Source organism: Corythoichthys intestinalis, chromosome 2, assembly GCF_030265065.1.
Source record: "Corythoichthys intestinalis isolate RoL2023-P3 chromosome 2, ASM3026506v1, whole genome shotgun sequence".
In the NCBI taxonomy this organism is placed as follows: Eukaryota; Metazoa; Chordata; class Actinopteri; order Syngnathiformes; family Syngnathidae; genus Corythoichthys; species Corythoichthys intestinalis.
Window position 1 is genome coordinate 75,400,267 of NC_080396.1, and position 23,493 is coordinate 75,423,759.

Below are 23,493 nucleotides of genomic sequence, written 5' to 3' on the forward strand. Positions count from 1 at the left end.
GAGCGCTGTCACGCTAATATCAACAACGCATTCAATAGCAGAGGGGCAGAGCTGTCACAGCGGGCGGGTATACACAATCACGGCTGATGAAACCTTGATGAATGAGCTTTTTTCCCGTTTCGCGAGCTCCGGGACACTCGAAAAATGTCTCTCATACCTTTCCTTGCTAAGCTAAATGGTAGCTCGATGTGCGTTTGAGTGGTAATGTAGTTCACGAACAAAAAAAAAAAGCTGTTCACCTTCTCACCAAAACTAGTAAAACTACACGGCAATTAGAATTTCCCCCTACACCTTGAAATGGGTCTATTACAAGGGTGTAGGTTTGGTCTCAATATTGGTGGGGCCAGGACGTTAATAAAACCAAACTGATAGGTGAACGGGGGTCAGGGCTACATTTCTCGCCAATATGAACCTACGGTAATTAATTGATAGGCTTAATCATCAATGCAAAAATAAATCTGTATCGACTTGTAGTAACTTTCACACTGAAAATTCATAACGTTTTAATCTGATGATTTTTCTTAAAATCTATTGAATATTTTTTTTCCATCTTGTTTTGAGTGTTAAAGACAAATTAACAGATTAATGGGTCAGATTATTCAATTTACTTTAGGTAAATATTACCATTTCTTCTTATTAAGCCCATACATCTAAAGGTTGGTCATTTATCACTTCTTGAATAAAGAACATTTTTAATGAAAAAAAGTTTTTTTTAAAGATTAAATATACTCAATTTTTGCTGATAACAAGAGTGTTAAGATTATTTTCAGATAGCTGTTTTTCTTATTTCAAGAAATCTGAGTAAAATTTACTTGAAGCACTGGCAGATAATTTCACTTGTTTCTATTAGCTTTACACTTAAAACAAGGAAATTTAACTAATCATCAGTCAATCAAACGTGCGTTTGAGGGGAAAAAATGGTGTCATTTAAGTCTGAACCAGGGGCGACGTGAATGTTTTTATTTAATGTAATTAATTAATTTATTTTTTCATATGGGGGGGGAGGGCGCAAAACTACTGAAATGCAAAGAAAACTTTTGGCCAGTTATTTTTATAACCCATACAAAAACTGATTTTCATTCATAATTGTATTTTTTCACTGATTTGCAAATTAATAGTCCATCGCACAATAGAATAGAAGGCCGCACATAGAATGGATTGAAAAATATGTACAATCTCCAATATGAAAAATAATATATATATATTAGGGCTGTCCCAAACGACTAATTTTCTCCCGATTAGTCAGCCGACTATTTTTACGATTAGTCGGCCAATCTTATAATTTTTTTTTTTTTTTTTTTTTTTTTTTTTTTTACTAATTCGGCAACGAAAATTTTTTTGACACTTGTCAATTCACAAAAACATTTTGGAACACTTAAATTCTTGATTAAAGTACAAATAAACAGATAACAATAATAAATCGCAAATAAACAATGAGTTCAAATGCTGATAGAATTAATTTGTGCAAAAAAAAATGTAAACAGATTCAGAACACTGACTTCACCTTTCCAAAATGATTCAAAACAATTCTTAAAAAAATACCTAGCATTAATATTATAGTATACTGTAGTACTATATATAATAGTATTATAATAATTATACATTGGCAATCAGAATTTTCATAAAGGGTGTCATTTAAAAGGTATTCTTAGTGTAGAATCTGAAGTATGTGGGATTAACTCCAGAAATCGTTATTTATATGACGAACATTACATGCTTTTATTTGTGAAATGTTCACCGGAAGTACGTTAGCTAAACCGCTTTTTGTCATTGCATGTGTTCTCAGTAATAGACTTTTTTTTCCCCTTTTGCAAATGCTGTTAACCAGCGATTTTTCATGTTTGAAGTGTCTCCTTTTAACTGCAAGTTTTGGAGAAGGCTGCCTGTTTTATAGCCGGCTAAAGTAGGTCGTCGTTTTTCCCCATTCACCTCAATGTAGCAATGCTAACGTATATATTGTTTAATATAGATGTGTTTTCTTATTTTGTATGTCGGAACTTTAATTCTACAGCGTGTTGATTAGAGAAAAGAACTGGAGTCTCATATGCCATCAGCACGCACGCATAAATGTATGCACGAACAGGCGCGCAGCGATAAAACGCAGCCGTGAAAATGACCGCCCTCATTTTTATTTACCATGCGATAAATGGACTCATTGCATATCGCGACAGGCTTAGCAACTTCAATAAAACATGTCATTAGTTAGTTAGACGGACTTACAATCTCCTGTCGTTATCATTCACGGCCGACGTGCAGCCAAGCTTGGCATTGATGAGACAGGACACAACAGTGTACCCTCCTTTGTTTCTTTAAAAATGTTTTGGACTCTGGCCGATACCGACCTATCTGAGCATGTGTTAAAGTTTAAAGTTATTTAGCCTCCTTACTTAGTTGTCAGACTCATGTTGAAAAAGGTTTTAGTACTCTTGATAACAACTAGCCAGCTGAATTAGGTGAGTTTGAATAACACACAACTGTGGGTAACAAAAAACTGACCTGTTTATTCAGTGAAAAACACAAAACATTATAAATAACAAACAGAAATGGCATAGTCAGTAAAACGTGCAAATAATATTGTAAACTGTCTTAAAAAAGCAAAACACACCAACAACCTCAGTGGAAAATCCCCCAAATCCCCCAAGCTATTAGATGCTTTTAATGTTTCGTGCATTAGTTACAAAAATTGTATAAAAAGCCTCTCAGGTTTAAATAAACGACAATTTCAGTATCAAGTTAACATTTTAAAACAGTAAATAAAATACTCAAGTCCCCATTCTGTATCAGCAGCTTTAAACTACATTCAATTCATTTAATTTTGCGAATCAACTGTTAAAGTTGTTAAAATTGCTCCCGTTATTCCATAATTTCCCTTCTGTCTACTTTTGACATGTGAAAGTTTTAAAACTGTTTTGAAGATAGATTCAAGTCAAGATTTTGCCGATTTAGGAGTATTTTAGATAAAAAGTTAATTAGGTTTGCCTGGAAGGTTCACAACAGCCTACTAGAGAAGTCTTCTGCTTCATGATGGCGGCTGTTTACAAACGCATCTGGTTTTCAATACTTCAATGTCGCTAACGCAGTCGAGTCTGTCGTGTAGCATCTAGTTCTATATACATGATATCTATTATCTCCAGTAAAACGACGTTGACGTAGTTTGAAGCGGCTGTCAGCAGCAGTCAGGTAATCTTGTGTTTTTTATCCAGCGGCATAAGTTGAGCATTGGCATTACCCGAGTCTAAACAAGCATTATGTTTACTTTCAGGACGCAATGCGGTCCGTTTCTCTTTGCGTCCCGAAGACCGCGCTGTGTATTAGTTCCGCTTTACTCGACATATTTCAATAATCGGAATTTGGATGTTTGTGAATCATTCTCGAATCTTCCACGGCCGAATCGCTCAAGGATGTAATGGCGGCTGGGCATGTTGTACCGTGGTTCTAAGTGTTGGATGGTGCGTCTTTACTCACGTGAGATAATGGCTCGTCATCCAGAATGAATTCTTCGGCAATGACTCTTGTTATTCCCTGGGCTTTGGGACTGTCGGGTGCCAGTTTGTCATGCATAGCAAGTTTCTGCCAGTGTTAGTTGCGTAGGACCCTTCTTTTTGTCTTCGCTTTTCTTAACATACTCCTCATATTTTTTGTGGTGGTATTTCGCTAAATGCTTGATTATGTTGGTTGTATTAAAACTTCTTACAGCTCTACCATCACGCTTGACTTTATTGTGGCATATGTTGCACTCTGCCTCTTCGTCTTTGTCGTCCTTTAAGGTGAAATGATCCCACACAGCTGACATTTTTACCGATAAAGTCTCTCGGTAAATTGGGAGACGGTAATGTAAATGTAGTGTGTTGAAGGTGTTCCGTAAAATGCGGACCGGATTTTAGGGAAACCGAAGCAAACACTGGAATGAATTATGTTATCGGTGCGCTGGAAAACCCGGACCGGATTTAAAAAACTGGATCGGAAGTCTGGATTGGAATTTTTCCGTGTTCCGATGCGATGCGCATTTTTTTGCCCATATCGGCGTCCGATCCGATCCAAATATCGGATCGGGACATCTCTATTCAGTAATAAACATTTATTAACACTGCAAAAAAAACATTTCAGTTTACAGTATGCGTCCATTTGTAGACCGCCGCAGTGGTATAGGTAAAGTGACGTGTGATAGCATTAGTAATAAATATTTGTTATTAACAGTGCAAAAATAGTTTACAGTTTACTATATGTTCCTCACATACTAAATGCCAAATATTAACTACTTAAGAACATAGGATGTGTATTAAAATTGAAGTTACTGTAAACATTTACTTTTTGTTGTGTTTTTTTTTAATAATAAAGATCTAAGTAACATACATTCCGAAAAATAAGTACAAATGACATATATTATGCAGAGTGAAATGGAATATATTTTGGAGATCCCGCAAACATTGACTTTTTTTTTTTTTTTTTAATCAAAAGGAAATTAATAAGTAGCCTAACAAAAATGAACAAATATAAGTCCAAAGTACACATTGTGCACAGATGTTCTGAACCTCCCCATCAGAGCAAATAAAACTAAATATGATAAATAAGCCTCCTAACTCTTGCCTTGCTCTTAAAGATTTGATCCATTTTCTGTTGCATTGCCCTTTTATTGTTGTATCAATTCAACAAACTTTTTTTTTGCTGTTTCAGAAAACATGCACATTTGAACCAATAACTGCAGCAACTGGGGAAACCTCCATGCCGACCGTGGAATAAAATAAATATCAGTGGAAACGGATTACACGACGCAAGCCCTTCATTATGCTTGTTGTTAACACTTGTGTATGTAAATCTGATGTCGGTAGATTGTTTTCCTCTTGTAGATGAAATGCATGTGTGGCAGCTCTGTATTTTTATTTTTATTTTTTAAATAGCGTTTTGACAGTTGCCATTATATTGACGGAATCAAAGCACCGTATACCGGGACAGCGTTCCTGACCTGACTCTTATACCGGAATTGCGTTCCTGACCGTTCTGGCCCACTTTCACCCCTGGTCTGAACATAATGAAAGTAATTCACTTATTAATGGTAGGGTCAATTCTATCCTTACAAAATATGTGAAGGCAATATAAATGACCTCTATAACTGAACTCATTATATAATGCAAATAAGGTTGCCTAAAAGATGGTGGGGACAATTTGAGCATCCTGAAAAGTTCCGAGTGTTATGTCCCAAACATCCCTATGCAAACCTATGTCATTGGTCCATTAACAGAAGGACTAGTATTGTTGAGTTAATGTAGTATTTTAGGGCCGAATAAAAGGAAAAATAAGGACTACGAGATGTAGGCAGTACTATTGCTAAAAGAAATAAGTCGTAGTATTACGTGAGGTAAAGTAGCTGTAATCAGCTACGCAATTTACATACATGTAAGCCTGTTGCAATATGCAATAATTCCATTTATCGCATGGTAAATAAAAATGAAGGCGATAATTTTTCCGCTGCGATTTATCGCCTCGCGTGCACCTGCGTGCGGCTGACGTGCTGTTAAAAGTTCGGCTTCCTTGTTACCAACTACGCAAAATGCATTTTCGTTCTGTTTTTAGTTTAGTGCAGTTTAAGTTTAGTGCAGGTGGAGAAAAAAAACGGTGACGCTTACCATTGAAATGAAGATGTGAATGATAGCAAAACATAAGCATGGTGTGTGCATCCATGAACTGGGTCGTAGAATGCTGATCTCTGCCGGCGGTCCCCCTCCGTTCGCCAGTCTTTATAAGTTAAGGTGACAGTTCTTATTGTGGTAACATCGCCTAAGAAATCGCCAGCTTCGTAGGTTTCAAATAATTTATTCCATCAACTCGCCGAGTGTTCACTGCTGTTGACGCCAGGATCGAAACAGAAAGTAAAATAGCGCTCTCCTGCTCACCGTCAGCCCCGCGGTGCGTTCAGGTACAGCAAAAAAAGTCCGCCACATTGGAAGCCGATTTGTTACATTATTACAGGTACTGTACTGTATTGTTATTATTGATATTATTATATTATTGTTATTCTGATTTTTATTCATATTTTATTTGTTTTGCTCTTTGTAATTGCTATTTGCAATAGTAACAGCAGTATTTATTTATGATGTAGTGTGGGTTTTTGGGCTGTGGGACGAATTATTGGAATTATAATGTATTCTTATGGGAAAATCCTGCTCGACATACGACCATTTCGACTTACAAACAAGCTCCTGGAATGAATTAACTCCGTATGTAGAGGTACCACTGTATTACACATGGAGCGTCATAGCAGAAGCTATGAGGGGAAAACGTTTTCATTTGCCTAGATGCTTAAATTATTAAGTGGAATTTTATTTTTCTTGAAAAACACATTTTATTTCTTCTGTGTTTCTGTGCAGTATTTATATTGTTGTCTTTTACTTAAAAGAGACATGGTCTATTGTTTTTAGTTGTGATTTCCTAAAAAGTATTTTTGAATTTAAGAGTAAACATTTATTGCGTTTAAAAGGGTGTACATGATCTATTAATATATATTGTATTCTCACAGTGTTATTGTAATTTTTTTTTTAATTGGGGGGGTGTAATAACATCGCATATCGCAATAATTTATTAAATAAATTATCGCACACTAAAATTTGTTATCGCAACAGGCCTATGTACCGTAGCTGAGAGCTACGACATTAGCCTGGCTAATGAAATATTTCAAATAGATCTTTGTTATGGTTCTTCTTGAGAAACAAAATGTGAAAAAAAAAATTAATTTGTCATGATATGACGCAATTTTGCCGTGGCACGACATGGCGAGATGGTCTGACTCCTATGCAGCCCACCACCGCAGCTTCAAAAAAAATCATAGGGGAAACCCTGTAATGTACTGGCAAAACAGGAGTGGAAACGAACGCACACATCCCAATCCACCGATACCGTGCCAAAAATATTATACTGTATATTATCGAGCCTATTAATAATGTTATTGTATTTATTGGGATGATTTCATAATTCCTATTATCGGATCAATAGTTATCGTGCACCTATAGTCGTGAGAGCATTGTTATCATGAGCCTTGGCTCGCAAATCGTATTCTGACGCAGGGTTAAGTGTGTGTGGTCGGTGAAAATGAATTCAGCTTTCAGATAAACATGATTATCCAAAACTGTTTCACGATTTAACAAGTGGGGTAATTACTTATTCTACAGTGGCGTTTCATTTTGATTGCATCCCAGTCACACCACGAGGCCTCAGACGATATGTCTCAACGGCAACCTAATTTAATTTCAATGCATGTATATCACTACGCCAATTACTAATATCAGCGTTGTTGGCGGTGTTAGTGCCAATACTGTAGATAGAGCACGTACTACAGTGCCTTCTCTTTCTGTAAGCTATTTTTAGAGGTGGAGGGGGAGGAGAGAAAACGAGAGGTGGGAGGGAAGCAGACTTCACATTTTCCAGCCACTCCTATCAGTGCCGACATCTCCTGCATAGTAACGAGCAGGATAGAAGTGCAGTGCACACAGGCGCATATCGGTATTTCTCATGACAATAAAATTAGACCGTGTAAAACTCTCATCTACTGTAGAAAGTCAATATAAACCTCGATTGCATAATAATGTTGAACTCACCCCCATGTTAAACTGAAATCAAAATGGTAAGTAGTCCTTTGCACCAACGCCCAAAAAGTTAGTGTGGCAACACCTTCTATCAACGAATGCGTAACGTCTTGGGTTCATTTGGTGGGTTTGCTCCAAATAAATAGAGTGGAAGACAGGGATGTGGGAGTCATTTATGTTCCACACACACAAACCAAAGAAAAAAAAAGAGCATAATGGCATTTCAGTTTGACTGAAGATACACTTTGTGTATGTGGCTTTTCACCTCTAAGTGCTTTTAGGAAGTGATGCATGTCAAATGTGGCTGAAATGCAACCAGGTCATGAAGAATGCTATTACAACAGACTCCGTAATATAGAAATAGACAGGATATTGCTCCTGGACATTTTGTAAAAGCTCCATCCTGTCCCAGATCCTTGACAATACAGTACACAGCTTGTTGTTGGTTGAACAAGTCAAATCAAGATCTTTTAAGGGAGCAATTTCTACATTTGAGCCACTATTGTTTTCATTTTAATCTTGCATTTAAACTGAGAGGAATGACGGTCAATGGTCATGTTTCAGTGCTGTTGATCTCCAATCCATTTGAACTAGGAGACACTGGCAGTGACCCAAACAGATCGGACGTCTATTGCGGCCAATCCCAACAAATTTGAACAGTTATACGCATTTTTTGAGTGCTTTGGAGCAAGAAGCTTCACGAACAATGATTGCCTACAACACCAATGCCTCATAATACTACTGCAAAAAGCCACAGCATGAATGCAAATTGGCCTAACCCAAAACACGAACCCCAACTCCCACGACATGAACCCCTATTGCCCGCAACACATATGCCAATGCCTCGCAACACAACTGCAAAATGCCACAGCACAAATGCAATGAGACAACCCAAAAGTAGACATAAGGACTACAACTAGGCCTGTACAATATATCGTCTGAACATCGCCATGCGAAATAATCCCAACGCAGGATGTGCAAATTTTTTTTTTTTTAATGTAAACTTTTTTCTTCATAAAACCAGCAATAATAATATTGCTTTATATAACGTAAACCCTCCAAAAGTCGCAATGTCAATTTTTCCAATATCGTTCAGCCCTAACCACCACTCCCACCCTGCTGCTGCCGCATAAACACAACACAATCGTGTTACATCCCCACATGTACAGAGCTTGAAAGTGTAAGTAACAGAAATTTGCTCACAAATTGACACTTTAATATACAGTGAAGAAAATAAGTATTTGAAAACCCTGCTATTTTACAAGTTCTCCCTATAAGAAATTATGGAGGGGTCTGAAATTTTCATCGTAGGTGCATGTCTACTGTGAGATATTCTGAAAAGAAAAATCCAGAAATCACAATGTATAATTTTTTAAAAAATTATTTATTTGTGTGATACAGCTGCAAATAAGTATTTGAACACCTGAGAAAAGGAATTTTAATATTTGGCATAATAGCCTTTTTTTTTTTGTTGCAATTACAGAGGTCAAAGGTTTCCTGTAGTTTTTCACCAAGTTCGCACGCACTGCAAGAGGGATCTTGGCTCACCCATCAGTCAGGCTTCTGGGTTGTTGCACAGTTTGAGCTCCCTCTTCTAAAGGTTATCTATTGGGTTTAGATTTGGAGACTGGCCAGGCCATGCTGGAACCTTGTTATGCTTCTCACGGAGCCACTCCTTGTTTTTCCTGGCTCTGTGCTTCGGGTCATTGTCATGTTGGAAGACCCAGGCACGACACATCTTCAGTGCTTTGACTGAAGGAAGGAGGTTGTTCCCCCAAATCTCATAAAACAGGGTCCTACTCAACCTCTCGTTAATACAGTGCAGTCGTCCTGTCCCATGCGCAGAAAAACACCCCCAACGCATGATGCTACCATCCTCATGCGTCATAGTAGGGATGGTGTTTTTGAGATTTGAGATCATTCCTCTTCCCCCAAACACGATTAATGGAATTATGACCAAAAGGTTCTATTTTACTCTCATCTAACCACAAAACCTGCTCCCATGACTCATCTGCATTATCAAAATGGTCATAGGCAAACTAATGACAGGCCTTGACATGTGCTGGTTTAAGCGGGAAAAACTTTCCGAGCCATACATGATTTCAAACCATGACGTCTAGTGTATTACCAACAGTAACCTTGGAAACTGTGGTACCAGCTCTTTCCAGGTCATTGACCAACTCCTGTCCTGTAGTTCTGGGTTGATTCCTCACCTTTCTTAGAGTCATTGAGACCCCACGAGGTAATATCTTACACGGGGCTCCAATCCAATTGAGACTGACCATCAAGTTTAGCTTATTCCATTTTCTAATGATTGCTCCAACAGTGGACCGTTTTTCACCAAGCTGCTTGGCGATTGCTCCGTAGCCCTTTCCAGTCTTTTGGAAGTGAACAATTTTGTCTGTGGTGTCTTTGAAAAGCTCTTTGGTCTTGACCATGTTACAAGTTTGAGTCTTAATGATTGTATGGGGTGGACAGTTGTCTTTATGCTGCCATCGACCTCAAACAAGTGCATCTGATGCAGGATAATACATGGAGTGGAGGTGGACTTTTAAGAGGTGGACTAACAGGTCTTTCAGAGTCAGAATTCTAGCTGATAGGTGTTTGAGTGGGAGAACTTGCAAAATAGCAGGGTGTTCATTTACTCATTTTCATCACTGTATATTGGTTTGTGACAATCTCTACGGTGGCAGCAGCAGGATGGGAGTTTTACTTGTAGCCCTCAAGTCTAGTTTTGTGGAATTTAGTCTACTTTGGGGACATCCATTTGCAGTTCTTGCTGCGGGCAATTTGGGGCTCGTGTGGCCGGCAAATGGTTCCCACGGGGGGTGGGGGGTGACGGTCTGTACATTCAAACTGTACATTATGGTTGGGAACCTCTGGGTATCTCACGTAGGAGTGGAACAAAATATTGAAATGGTGATATATCGTGATACTTTGCATCCCAAAAGGTTATCGAGACGCTCATGCCAAGAATGGAGATATCGTTTTAAAAAGGTGTCAATGTTTAGAAAAATGAAAAAATAATGAACCAATAAGTTGCTACCAAAATCTTCCGCCATAATAGTGTCTCAGTTAACTCCACGGCCAATCTAACGTTCGTTCATTCGAAACCAGAGCATTCACAGCCACTCTTTTCGATTTTCGGGCATTTACAGGTCACTTCCTTGACACATAAAATGCCTAAAAGTCAACAGGAAGTGACCCTGAAATGCCCCAAAATAAACAAAAAGTGACTGAAAATCAACAGAATTACCTCATTGCCTGGCATTGGCTGCCACTGACGGCCGTAGAAGTGGGAGGGCCCCGTTTGGAGCAGGAGGGGCTTATTCACTCCCACCCTCCCAGTTCAAATAGACTGGCCGTATACTAGTGATATACTTACAGCAGAAGGATGAAGATAATAAACAGAAAAACAAGCCGTTTTGTAGAATGATTTTCTGACCAATGCATTGATAATCGTTGTATCGCCATATCGTGAGATCATTGTTATTGTCAGCTTTGTACTTTCTATTGCAAATCGTATGGTATCGTGAGATACCAAGATGTTCCCACCCCTAATCTCATGATAGAATTTGTGGCTCACGAGAACAATTATCTCACGATATGGTGATACAACAATTATCAGGAAATCATTCTACAATACAACAAATAAACAGCAGTTAATTGGCGTTAACAAGCAAGTGACCTGAAAATGCCCCATAACCAATAGGAAGCGACACAGAGCCAACCGAAAGGAATCTGGAAAAGCCACAAAAACAACAGGAAGCAGACTGTATATGCCTGAAAAATCAACAGGAAGTGATGCATAAATAACCGGAAATGAACTGTTAGTATCTTAAAATGACAGTGACGAAAAATGAACTAGTTGCCTGCAATTGAAAAAGATAGACCTCCAATTCACTTATACAGAAAGGACTGGCTGTGAATGCTCCTCTTCCAGTGCGTTGACGGTGCCTGAAGTTCAATCCTGGGAGAGGCGAATGAACATATTTAATACACAATCAAATCCTTACAATTAGCCAAAAAACACAGTATGCTATAGAAGGCAGGAGAATAAACGATTACAAACCAAAGCCATATAATCCCAGAGAGTAGAACAGAGACTAAGAATATAATCCCATTTCTATCCTGCATTTGCAGAATTAAAAAAAAAATAAAAATACACGTCACGATCATAGTTTTTTGAAAATAAGAGACATAATCTTAGCATAAGTGGCTAATAACTAAGCGTGGAAACCTCTGGTTACTTTACGCTACGTTACGACTAGTGATGCACGATAATGCATTTTTCAACCGATACCGATAACCGATAATTTCCTCCTCATTCCAACCGATAACCGATAATGTCAAGCCGATAATTCTATTAAAAGATTTATGTAAAATTTTAAAGTATACACAAAAGAAAATATTACTGTGCAAAAATATAATTTATTGCTCTTTTTTTCAACATAAAGTATGAACAAGTCGTCAGTTCAAACATCTAAATAATGACATTGTCTGACATTGTGTAATGGTAAACCTTTGGCAACAATTACTTACAGAGTAAATACCTAAGTTGCACAAAAATGCATTTAAAAGTAAGCCATTCCTAACATATATAACATTAATCCGCTGCAAAACACACCTCCTTAAAACTAGTCAGTTTTAAGTGTAAATCTATTGGCAATAAGTGAAATTATCTGCCATCGCTTCAAGTGTATTTCTCTCGGATTTCTTGGAAGAAAAATAGCTAGCTGAAAATAATCTTAACAGCCTTGTTTTAAGCAATACATTATTATACTTAATCCTAAAAAAAAAAAACTTGAAGAAGGAAAGATTTTGAATAATATTTGTGGCTACAGAATATCGATTTAAGAATTTGATTACCTACTGTGACTGTAATTTAGCAGAGAAATAAGTTAAATAATTAGAAAAGTGATTGCTAATGTTATATGCTTTGTTGCACACTGTGAAAATGATTACCTCAAAAGAGCGAGATGTCATGTACCCATTCTGGAGCGCTTTGTTTACATTTGCGGCTTTCACGACATTTGCGTTACAGCAGCTAAACTGCTACACGGCAGTACTATTTGGACGGAGTTGGAGCTCGCATCCACGCGCGTGTTGTTTTGTGCCTGAGTTTTATTAAGCCGAAAATAAAGGCAGCGTTACAAAGTCATTTAACCGCTCGTCATTTCACATTGTGAATGCATTATTGACTGGCTCACTTCATTTTCTCCATGTTTAAATTATCTTATAACCACTGTGCCGTCATGATAAGCTTGCTTACCGGACATCACTTTTTCATGAAGAATGGTGGTCGTATAAACTGCATTATTTCTTTTATCCAGGGCTTTGGTTCTCGGGTCATTAAGGTAAAAAAAAAAAAAAAACTGTCTCGACTCGGCGGCGGCGGCTACATTCGTCCCGGATAATCCGGCCGGTTCGCCGCGGCGTATTCGGGTCCTGGCTCTGCTCGCACGCCGTGGGGGAACGCTCGAGAAACCGGGGTGTTCGCCGGAGGTCCAAAGACCGGGGAACTGGTCTCGGCCCGCCCCGCCTATGGCGAGGCGGCGGCGGCCTGCCGGACTGGCCAGAGCGGCGGGCTCCGTCAGAAGACGGCTACTTGCCGACTATCGGTCTCCAGTAGTGCCGGTGTTTAGCCTTAGATGCGAATTTACCACCCACCTTGGGCTGCATTCCCAAACAGCCCGACTCTGTATCGTCACAAGCCCTGTAGTTTAACTTAGTGTTTACAATAGCTTTAGCATTCCTGCTAGCAGCAGCCTCGTATTTGTTCCAAAATTCTTTGTGATGCAGTTTTAAATGGCTGCTGGGTTAGTGGTTTTGAATGAGGACGCGTTCTTTCTGCCTCGTGGAACTTATACGGTACGTTTTGCAGATGCCGAGAGCGTCGTTTTTTTAGTAACAGCCGCCATAATATTCAACTACTTCTTGTCTTGTAACTCCGCCTCCTCAACCCCTCCTCCCTCAGGGGCTTCAGAGAGGGGAGGGGTTGAGGAGGCGACGTGCTGAATTCTTCGGTTGCGCACATTTGGAGGCAAAATCAAGTATATAATTATCGGATTGCATTATCGGTTGAATTTTTTAATTATCTGGATTATCTGTGTGACGTCATAATTGCCATTATCGGCCGATAATTATCGGTGACCGATATTATCGTGTATCTTTAGTTACGACACATGTTGAGCTGAAACGATTACTCGAATGATTCGAGTAACTTGATTTTAAAAATTGATCGAGAAGTTTTCTCCTCCTCGAGGAATCGTTTAATTTTGCCAGCTCTAAGCATAGCGTTTTGCCCGGACTACTTTTAATGCTCACAGCACGCTGATGTCACGTGCGTACAGAAGAACACAGACGTGGTGGTTATATTTGAATTGAACCGTGCATGAATATAAAGGTAACGATGAAGACGCCGATGAAAGCGAAGAGAAATGCACGAAGAAAAAGCAGAAAATTTCAAATATATGGGAGCATTTCCAGCTGGACACTAAAGCGAACACTTTCATGTATTCTCTGTAAGACAGCGCTTGGATAACACTTGCCTGGTACACCAGACTCACCGCTGTTCCAGCTATTGAGTCTGGCCACCATTCACTCGGATACAATTTCCAGGGCGGAGCAAGCCACAGCAAACAGACAGCGGAGTGGACCAATCAGCGACGGGCAGACGTGACGTTAGTAAAATGGTGACGGCAGGACGAGGGACTTGCGCGCGGAAGTAAACATACGAAGAAAGCGGAGTTTATTCAACATGGCTAGCGTGAGACAGACTGTTGTCAATGACTCGTGTCGATGTGTTTTTGGTCATTAAAACTGATTTTACCGTGGACTGGAACATCTTCTCGGCTCTGCCGTTCACCATCTGTGTTGTTGAAGAGACGACTTTCGACGCGCAAGAGTGACGTTGCTCGTGAAGAACACGTCACGCAAATAAACGAATATGATTTGTCGATTGATTTTGTATCTGCTCGAAAAGGCCGTTAATGGGATGGTTCCCAGACTATTTCTCTCAGTGGAGAATAGTCTGGCAGAGCCAGGCAAGGATAACACTATAGCACGTCTTCAATGCTGCAGCTCCACCGAAGGCAACCCGTTTACTCCAAAAGCAGAGGAGCGACACTCTGGGCAAGGAAAATTAAGTTCATGTAGCGCTAATAATAAGTAAGAATAACGTTACTGTACCTTGCTAATGTAACGTTAGCCCTGCAGACGGCTAGGTTTCTATTAGGGGTGTTACGGTACACAAAAATCTCGGTTCCGTACGTACCTCGGTTTTGGAGTCACGGTTCGGTTAATTTTCGGTACAGTAAGAAAACAAAATGCAAAATATAAATGTGCTAGTTGTTTATTACACACCTTTGTGCTTTCAACAATAGGAACATTAGCCTATGTAAAGCTAGAATTCTGCTCAAAAAGTAGTAAGTATTTAAAGATAATCCAACAATAATTTGCCTTTCAGACCCCACGTATTGTCAGCTTTCTTTCTGAAAGAAAGAAAAAAGAAGTCCTGTGCTAAAGAGAAAAGCAATCCCAATGACAAAGATTTTAACATGTATTTTACAAATGAAATGCCTCAATGAATCTTTTTTTTTCTTATGAACGGTTTTCAAAAGCTTTATTGGTGGATTTTCTCAAGTTAAAGCACCACACAGAAATTAATAAATTTAATTGTGTAAGCAGGTTGTGTATATTATTCTTATTGTTTATTTACAGGTGTTTTAGCTCATTTCAATTTATTTTATTTAAACGGGCTATTATTTATTTTATTATGTGTTTATATTTTACAAATCTGATGTAGTATTCATTTGTATTGTATATTTTATGTTGTATAACTTTAGTTCCTATGTGAATATTAGTTCCTACTTGTTTTGTTGTGGTAGGAGGGTTTTGTATTGAACACGGGGCCGTGTTTGTTGTTATTATAGCAGAGAAGACAGCAGTAAATCAACAAAGACAAGTCAATTGTGCCCCGATCTACCACTCAAGAGATCTGATGGACTCAAAAAGTAGGTTACGATTAGAGCTGGGAATCTTTGGGCACCTAACGATTCGATTATGATTCAGAGGCTCCGATTCGATTATAAAACGATTATTGATGCACCTCCCCTCCCTTTTTTTTTTTCTTTCTTTCTTTTTTTTAAATTTTTTTTTTATGTTTTGTACATTAGTTCCAAAATTGTTCAAAAATACTCACAGGCTAAACCAAACTACTATTTCAGTATCAAGTTAACATATAGCAGTAAACAAATATACAAAAATAACAGTAAATAAAAAACTCCAGTCTCCATTCTGTATCAGCAGCTTTAAACTACAATTAATTTAATGTTGCTAATCAACCGTTGAAGTTGTTAAAAGTTGCTCCCGTTATTCCATAATTTCCCTTTTGTCTACTTTCGACATGTGAAAGTTTTAAAACTATTTTAAAGATAGATTCAAGTCAATATTTTACTGATTTAGGAGTATTTTAGATAAAAAGTTAATTGGGTTTGCTTGGAAGGTTCGTTACAGCAGCCTTGCAGGGAAGTGTACTGCTTTAAGATGGCGGCCGTGGATGTACTTTGTAGCAGCTTTTCGGCAGCAGTCAGGTAAGTTGTTGTGTTTTTTTTTTTTATCTCGTGGCATGAGCTGAGCTAGAGCCGTGAGTTGAGCATTGGCATTACCCGAGGGGCCGGGTAATGAGAAGCATGATGTTTAGCTACTCTCGCTTCGTTCCTCATTGTGTCCCGAAGACCGCGCGCTGAGTGTGTTTTACTTCTGCTTTACTTGGCATATTTCAATAATCGGAATTTGGATGTTTGTGAATCGTTCTCGAATCTTCCACGGCCGAATCGCGAATAATCTAAGAATCGGAAATTTTGCACACCTCTAGTTACGATTGCATATTAGTTTGAAAAATCGAACGGATCCACCGTATTTTTACAAGAGTTACTTCCGGTCTGCCCGATCGTAGCTACCGGTAGTAGTATTGCTGGAGGAGGGTCGCGTCTGGTGTCAAATAATAAACTCCGCCGTTCTTTTCGCGTGTGTCGTGTTGAGCCGCTTCTGGGACGCGTCTAACAAGCGGCCGCACTGCGACTGGTGTGCATTGATTGATTGACTTTAACGCCCGCGTTTCACTGCGTTCTCGCGGTGGCCACGTTGTCGCGCCGTGTACGTTTCTGGGTTATACTGTCCTACTGTTTTGGTCCTCATTATAGTTGAGAAGACGGAGTAAATATAACCTACACAAAGAAACTGTAACCCGATCGACTCACAGCCTCGAAAAGTAAGGGTTACATTAGGTCAGAAACTCCTTCGGTACGTCTCCGTTCCGAACCGAGCACCACGTACCGAAACTGTTCAATACAAATACATGTACCGTTACACCCTTAGTTTCTATTAATTATGACTACTGCCGACGAGTGTCTTTCATACAGGCTTTATTTAATCTGTAAAAACACAGCGCTGTAGAGTGATGAGGGTGTGAAATAAAAACATAATTAAGCTAATTGTCAACTTTAGCTGGGTAGTCATTGATGGATAAAACACCAAGTAGCATTGTTGCCTAATGTGCTCCAATACAGCAGCAGGGTTTCCCCTACATGTCAGAGATTGTGGTGCACTACCACACCAAAATAAAATGGTGTTAAATGGTGTTATACTTGTAGCCGCCACACCTTGCAAAAAAATTCTAAGGCCGTCTCAAACTAGCGGCAGCTGAGTGTGAAGGATTCAGCGGCAACCTATTCATTATGTATTTGTCCATAACTAAGCGCAGCCCCCTTAAGAGACTATCGGACTGGGCAGCTGTGGCGCAGGAGGAATTGAGTAGGAAGAATGGGCGAGGTAGCGACCCGCTGTTTTTTTAAAAAATTGTTTTTCTTTATTATTGTTACTACAATAAAGTGGATAAACCAATACCGACTCCTTTCCTTCTTCACCAAATCCGGGGTATTACAGTATTTTGAATCTGACTTTTTGGCAAAAGTGAGTGGTGGACGGCCATCTTGGACGGAGGGGCAAGTATGAAGGAATTTGCACCGAGAGGCGGGGCCCTAAATAGAGCCTAGCTCTATTTTCAGCGTGCCGCCGCGCTTACATCAACAACGCATCCAATAGCAGAGGAGCAGGCGTACTTATATCCGTGCTGTCAGGCTGTTCAGGCAGACGAATAAACGCAATCACAGCTGATGAAACCTTGATAATGCGCTTTTCCTCCCCCAAGTTTAGTGCTCTGGGACACTCGAGAAATGACTCTCATATCTCTCCTTGCGAAGCTAAATGGTAACTCGATGTTCGTTTATGTGGAAATGTAGTACACGAACAACAAAACAAGCTGTTCACCTTTTCACCGAAACTAGTGAAACTCCTTACACTGCTATTAGAATTTCCCTCTACTCCTTGAAATGGGTCCATTACAAGGGCGTAGGTTTGGTGTCAATATTGGTAGGGACGATATAACAGCAAAACCTTCATGTACACTTTTTGCTGGGGACGGGACATTAATAAGACCAAACAGATTGGGTGAAAAGGGTTTAGGGCTACATTTCTCACCAATATGAACCTAATTAATTGATAGGCAAAATGATCAATGCAAAAATAAATCTGTATTGTACTAACTTTCACACTGCAAATTTATAACATCTTAATCTGATCATTTTTCTTAAATCTACTCGATAATTTTCTCCATCTTGTTTTGAGTGTTAAAGACTAGTTAACAGATTAATGGGTCAGCTTACTCAATTTACCGGTACTTCAGGTAAATATTCCCATTTGTTCTTATTAAGCCCATACATCCAGGTTAGTCATTTTTCACCAAAAATCAAGGAAAAATGCTGTCAAATAATGTTTTGAACATTATCAATTCTTTAATTAAGAACATTTCTGACGATTTTTTTTTTCTTCTAAGATTAAATATACTCACTTTTTGCTTAAAATAAGTGTAAAGAAAAATAGCTAGCTGAAAATCTTATGTCACGAAATCTGAGGAAAATTTACTTGAAGCACTGTTGGATAATTTCACTTATTTCTAGTAGATTTACACTGAAAAAGAGGGAATTTAACTAGTCAACAGCCAATCAAACGTGCGTTTCCCTCCCCCATCTTTTTTCCATTTTCAAACATTTTTGAAAGAGCTCCAGGGAGCCACTAGGTTAGCGTTAAAGAGCCGCATGCGGCTGAACAGCCGTGGTTTGCTGACCCCTGTGCTGTACACATAAATTTGCCTTGACATACATCCTCGGCCAATCACAAGACTTTTTAGAAACCAGAACAATATTTTGAAAAAGTCCAATTTGTTTTCATATAAGTATGGTTTTGTTGTTTTCCAAAACCAGTGAAATATGACTTGGGCAATTGTGCTATGAGGCTAAGGATATGGCTAAGTTGAAGTACATAGCTAGTGATAAGAGGTGAATTTAAAGTAAATTCCCAACCATTTTGTTACCTCACCAGAAAACAAATGCGCTTTAAACAATACAACTTCAAACAGAATGAAACGAGGCATTTAGTTGATTTACAACAGGGGCACAAACGCTAACTGGCCCCGGCTAAACAAGGGACAGGACGCTCAGCGGCTGTCTCTACTAAGAGTAGGAGAAAAGGGCGCTGATGAGAAACACTTTGAACGCCATCTTGTTGAGTGCAGCTACTCGGGCCTCCGATACAGGAACCCATTCATTGGACATAGGGCAAGGAGGGCACCCACGGGAACAAATCACCCAAACTAAAGGTTCTTTCAAAAAGGAAAAGCAGAGTGGACACAAATCCATACGACTTAAACCGTGCAACTTTCATTCGCGGTTCGCCCCGACGCAGCCCGGTGGGAAGTTGCTCAGAGCGGCATCTTGTTACCCCGTAGTCCGGTAGGGGGTGGGCGGCTCAGCGACACGTCCGACTAGCTTAATAGCCAACGCTCGACCCGTTAATCTCTTAATATTATGCGCACTCAGCCATAATTACGCTTTAGGAGAGAAACACAATATAATCACGTTTTCTTTTCCGACAGAGAGCGCGAACCGGCCTGCTACGGGACATGGCCGGTTTAGCTAGTGTTCAACACAGCCGAGCTCGAGATAACAGGATTCCACAGAGCCAATTAAAGTCATTTTCTCCTCATTACATTGAGACGTTCACTTAAAAATAAAACTAACTTCATAAAAAACGTATATTCGTAACACGCGTGCCGTTAATACAGTTACAAATTCACAAGCTGTGTGATTTGATACAAGCTAATTAAGCTAATATCAAATTATACTACGTTGATATTCCCGTCCAAGTCAAAATGGACTGCAACCGCAGTTTTGTTTTTGGTTCACTTGCATGACAGAAAAACGAGCAAATTTTGACGAAAATGCTCTAAGCAATCTGCGTTACGCAAATAATCTGAGCGGAGCAAATATTAGTAACACTCCGGAGCTTGAAGCAAACACAAATTCACCCCCCAAAAAATAAATAATATCCCCCCAAATCTGGCCCACTTGTCACGAAACACACCCCATGCGAGCCACGCCAGGCTGCGGTCACTGCTGGGCTAACTTGTTTGGAAAACGGGGGTGGTGTACTGGCGACTATGCTTCGGCTTGGCGAAGAAGCCATTTTTTAGACTCGCTTCGTTGTCGGGAGGCAAGATGCTACGATTTGCACCACGACGAGACCAAAAAAAAAAAAAAAAAATTTTTTTGTGTGTTTAGTTGCCAAGAGTTAACAAGTTTTAAGATGGAAACCCATTAGCGCCCGAGCTTTGGATGTCATGAAGACGTGGCGAAAAAAATAGGCCGTCATATTAGCCACAATCGGGATAGCGATTTGCAAATTAAATACACTTCATATTACACAGAGGGAAATGATCTCAAAAGGCCAAGTCAGTTAATTAAGTAAACTGTTTTCAAATAACCTGTTAGCAGCACACGCTACCCACTTTAGATGTGAGTCTTAATAATGCAAAAAAAAAAAAAAAATACAATTATAATCCGATGCTTCATTTAGAAACAAGTCTACTAATAACAACTAACCTAGTTAGCGAAAAGCAGGGCACTCAACCTTGTTAACCCCTTTCGGTTCAATTCAATCTCCACAGCATTAGCTAGCCTCACACATAATTCATCAACGTAAAACAAGATAGAATTCTTACCTGCTTTCAGATGGGATCACCGCTTATAATCACATCAGCTGGAAACAAGAGGAAAAAACTCGTCTCCCCCTTTTTTTCCCCAGCCAGGCGTTCGATGGATCTTAAGCGAAGAGCGGCACTCCCCGAACACAGTTATGACCCGCCGAAGGGGGGGCACACCGGCACAGTCGGACAGATACGATTCTGCGTTCCACCCCTGCGATAAGCGTACCGATCAAGCGTGAGTACTTTTCCCAAGCCGCAGCAAAAGCCACCTTGATGGTAAAAATCCTTCGTCCAACGTCGTCGTCCCTCTTTTTTGCCTTCTTCCTAGGTGTCGGAATCTCAGCGGCTTCTTCCTGCGGCCATCAAACAGCAGAGATGGGCGCGGTAACCCTGCACTCAGCTCCGGGAAACCCCACGCTCGAGAGGCGTCACAACATACCGCCAAGGATCGGCGACCACTTCAGGAAATCTGGAAATGCTGCCCTCTTTGGTGACTGGGACAAGAACACGTTTATCGGTAGGACAAAATTTCCTATTTTAGGGCCCAAGCACCAAGTGGCGCGAAAGCCCTATTGTAATGCAAACAAGGGCGCAGCTTTGGTCTCAACATTGGTAGGGACGATATGGCATAACCTGCATGTGCACTTTTTGCTAAATCTGTATTGACTTATACACTGCTGACCAAAAGTATTGGCCCCCCTGCAACTCTGTCAGATAATGCTCAATTTCTCCCAGAAAATGATTGCAATTACAAATGTTTTGGTAGTAATTAGGGCTGTCAAACGATTACAATTTTTAATCGAGTTAATCGCAGCTTAAAAATTAATTAATCGTAACTAATCGCAATTCAAACCATCTCTAAGACATATGCCATATTTTTCTGTAAATTATTGTTGGAATGGAAAGATAAGACGGATATATACATTCAACATACTGTACATAAATACTGTATTTGTTTATTATAACAATAAATCCACAAGATGGCATTAACATTATTAACATTCTTTCTGTGAAAGGGATCCATGAATAGAAAGACTTGTAATTCTTAAAAGATATATGTGAGTACAAGTCATATTAATTATATATTAAAACCCCTCTGTATGTTTTCGTTTTAATAAAATTTGTAAAAAATTTTATCAAAAAATAAACTAATAGCTCGCCATTGTGGAGGGTAGTGATTGAAATACACCACAAGGTGTCAAGGGCGAGTTTTAAATTAGAGATCTAGCCAAGTTTTTTTAGTGTGTTTTGTCCCTTGACAGACGCAGTAGTTTCCGGGTTCATTGTACCTTATGTTAATTTGAGTGTTGACTTCACAACGTATGAGACCTCTGATAGTTTGTATATTGTGACTAAAAATTGCCATCTAGTGTATTTGTTGAGCTAAAAGAAAAGTTTGAATAGAGTTTGACCAAAGTCTGAGTATTATTTTGCAGAGCTATTTTGATTGCAAATGCCAGTTCTCTTTGCATTGAGGGCTTTTCTTTTCGAGAAAATTATTTTTTTGAGAAATAGGAATATTATTTATGTTGTGCTTTCAGGAAATGGCGGACGAGACCACGGCGTCGTAAAGTTGTGTAGCGCCCCCAAACTTTTACCTGTGAGGGCCACATAACTCTTCCCTTCTCTGATGAGGGGCCGGGGTCAGTTTGTTACAGAAAAAGTGTGACGATTGCAGGAGTGTCTAAATGTAAAAATGTATTGTTTTTCCAGAAAGCCACAATCAAAGTATACAGGTATAATATAATATAATATAATATAATATAATATAATATAATATAATATAATATAATATAATATAATATAATCAGGGGTGCACATAAGTGGTCCGCATGCGCGCATGCGTACTGGACGTAGACAAACGCGCTGGCCCTCAACGGGTTCCATACGCTTTTGCGTACCGATGGCTGACCACTGTATTTGCGGCGGACACGAGAAAATAACTTCTCAAAATGTCGAAGAGGCAGGCCACACTGAGTAATTACTTCCGTGTTCCCCCACCCCCGTCAAAAGACAGACAGACGACAGAGACGTCACCGGAGCTACCGAAAAAAGGACTTTTGCTGAAAAGTGGCTGCAGGAGGTACTGTAGCTAGAAGTAAATGATGCTCGCACGGAAATGCGGTACAAAATGTGCCGTGAGAATCCCAATGTCGCCGATAAGAGCAGCGCATTTTATGTAGGGTCAAAGAATTTCAGCCATCCAAACTTTGAAAAGCACGAAAAAACAGAGAGCATGTGGCAATCAAGCAAACTATCAATGTCAGACAGCACCGTACTCGCCCTATGGACAAGTGGCGGAATAAAGGTAATGAAAACAGCGCCATGCACTGACAAACGTGTTTTTGCTCGCATTTTACAAAGCTAAACATGCACGTTCAATGAGGTCTTATGAGGAGGACATCCCACTTTTAAAAAGGCTTGGAGTTAATGTGGGAGCCGCATAATGCCCTTTATTTTGAATTGGTGCGTTTATGTTTATTTCTCTACATTTCACTTCAAAGTAATGGCAATTTTGTTTTGCCAGTTGATGTTAATCAGGCATTAATTGTTAATATAATTAATTAAAGTTAATTGGCTCTAAGTAAAGCTTGTCATAAATGTATCGCATTAGGTGGGTCGGCTCTCAAGCTCAATGAGGACCAAGTCACATCTCCAGGTCCTCCTCTGAGAACCTGGGCAAAAAAAATATGTGCACCCCTGAATATAATATAATTAATTAGTGCTGTCAAGCGATTAAAATATTTGATCGCGATTAATCGCACAAATGTCATAGTTAACTCGCGATTAATCACACATTGATCACAACTT

The 23,493-nt window shown here is 39.5% G+C and overlaps 1 protein-coding gene across 3 annotated transcripts in view; it reads right to left on the bottom strand.

Moving 5' to 3' along the window:
* gnb1a (guanine nucleotide binding protein (G protein), beta polypeptide 1a) overlaps positions 1 to 21,086 on the bottom strand; it is a 73,986-nt gene extending 52,900 nt beyond the window's left edge. The window contains exons 1-2 of one of the 3 annotated variants that reach the window (XM_057857345.1): positions 20,698 to 21,086; positions 11,471 to 11,547 (exon numbers count right to left, since the gene is read on the bottom strand). The gene's annotated coding sequence lies outside the window, so the exon portion shown is untranslated. Of the gene's footprint in view, positions 1 to 11,449; positions 11,548 to 20,697 lie in introns of all 3 variants that reach the window. The other 2 variants (XM_057857328.1, XM_057857319.1) reach the window with 2 other exon arrangements.
* Positions 21,087 to 23,493: the final 2,407 nt, after the last annotated feature.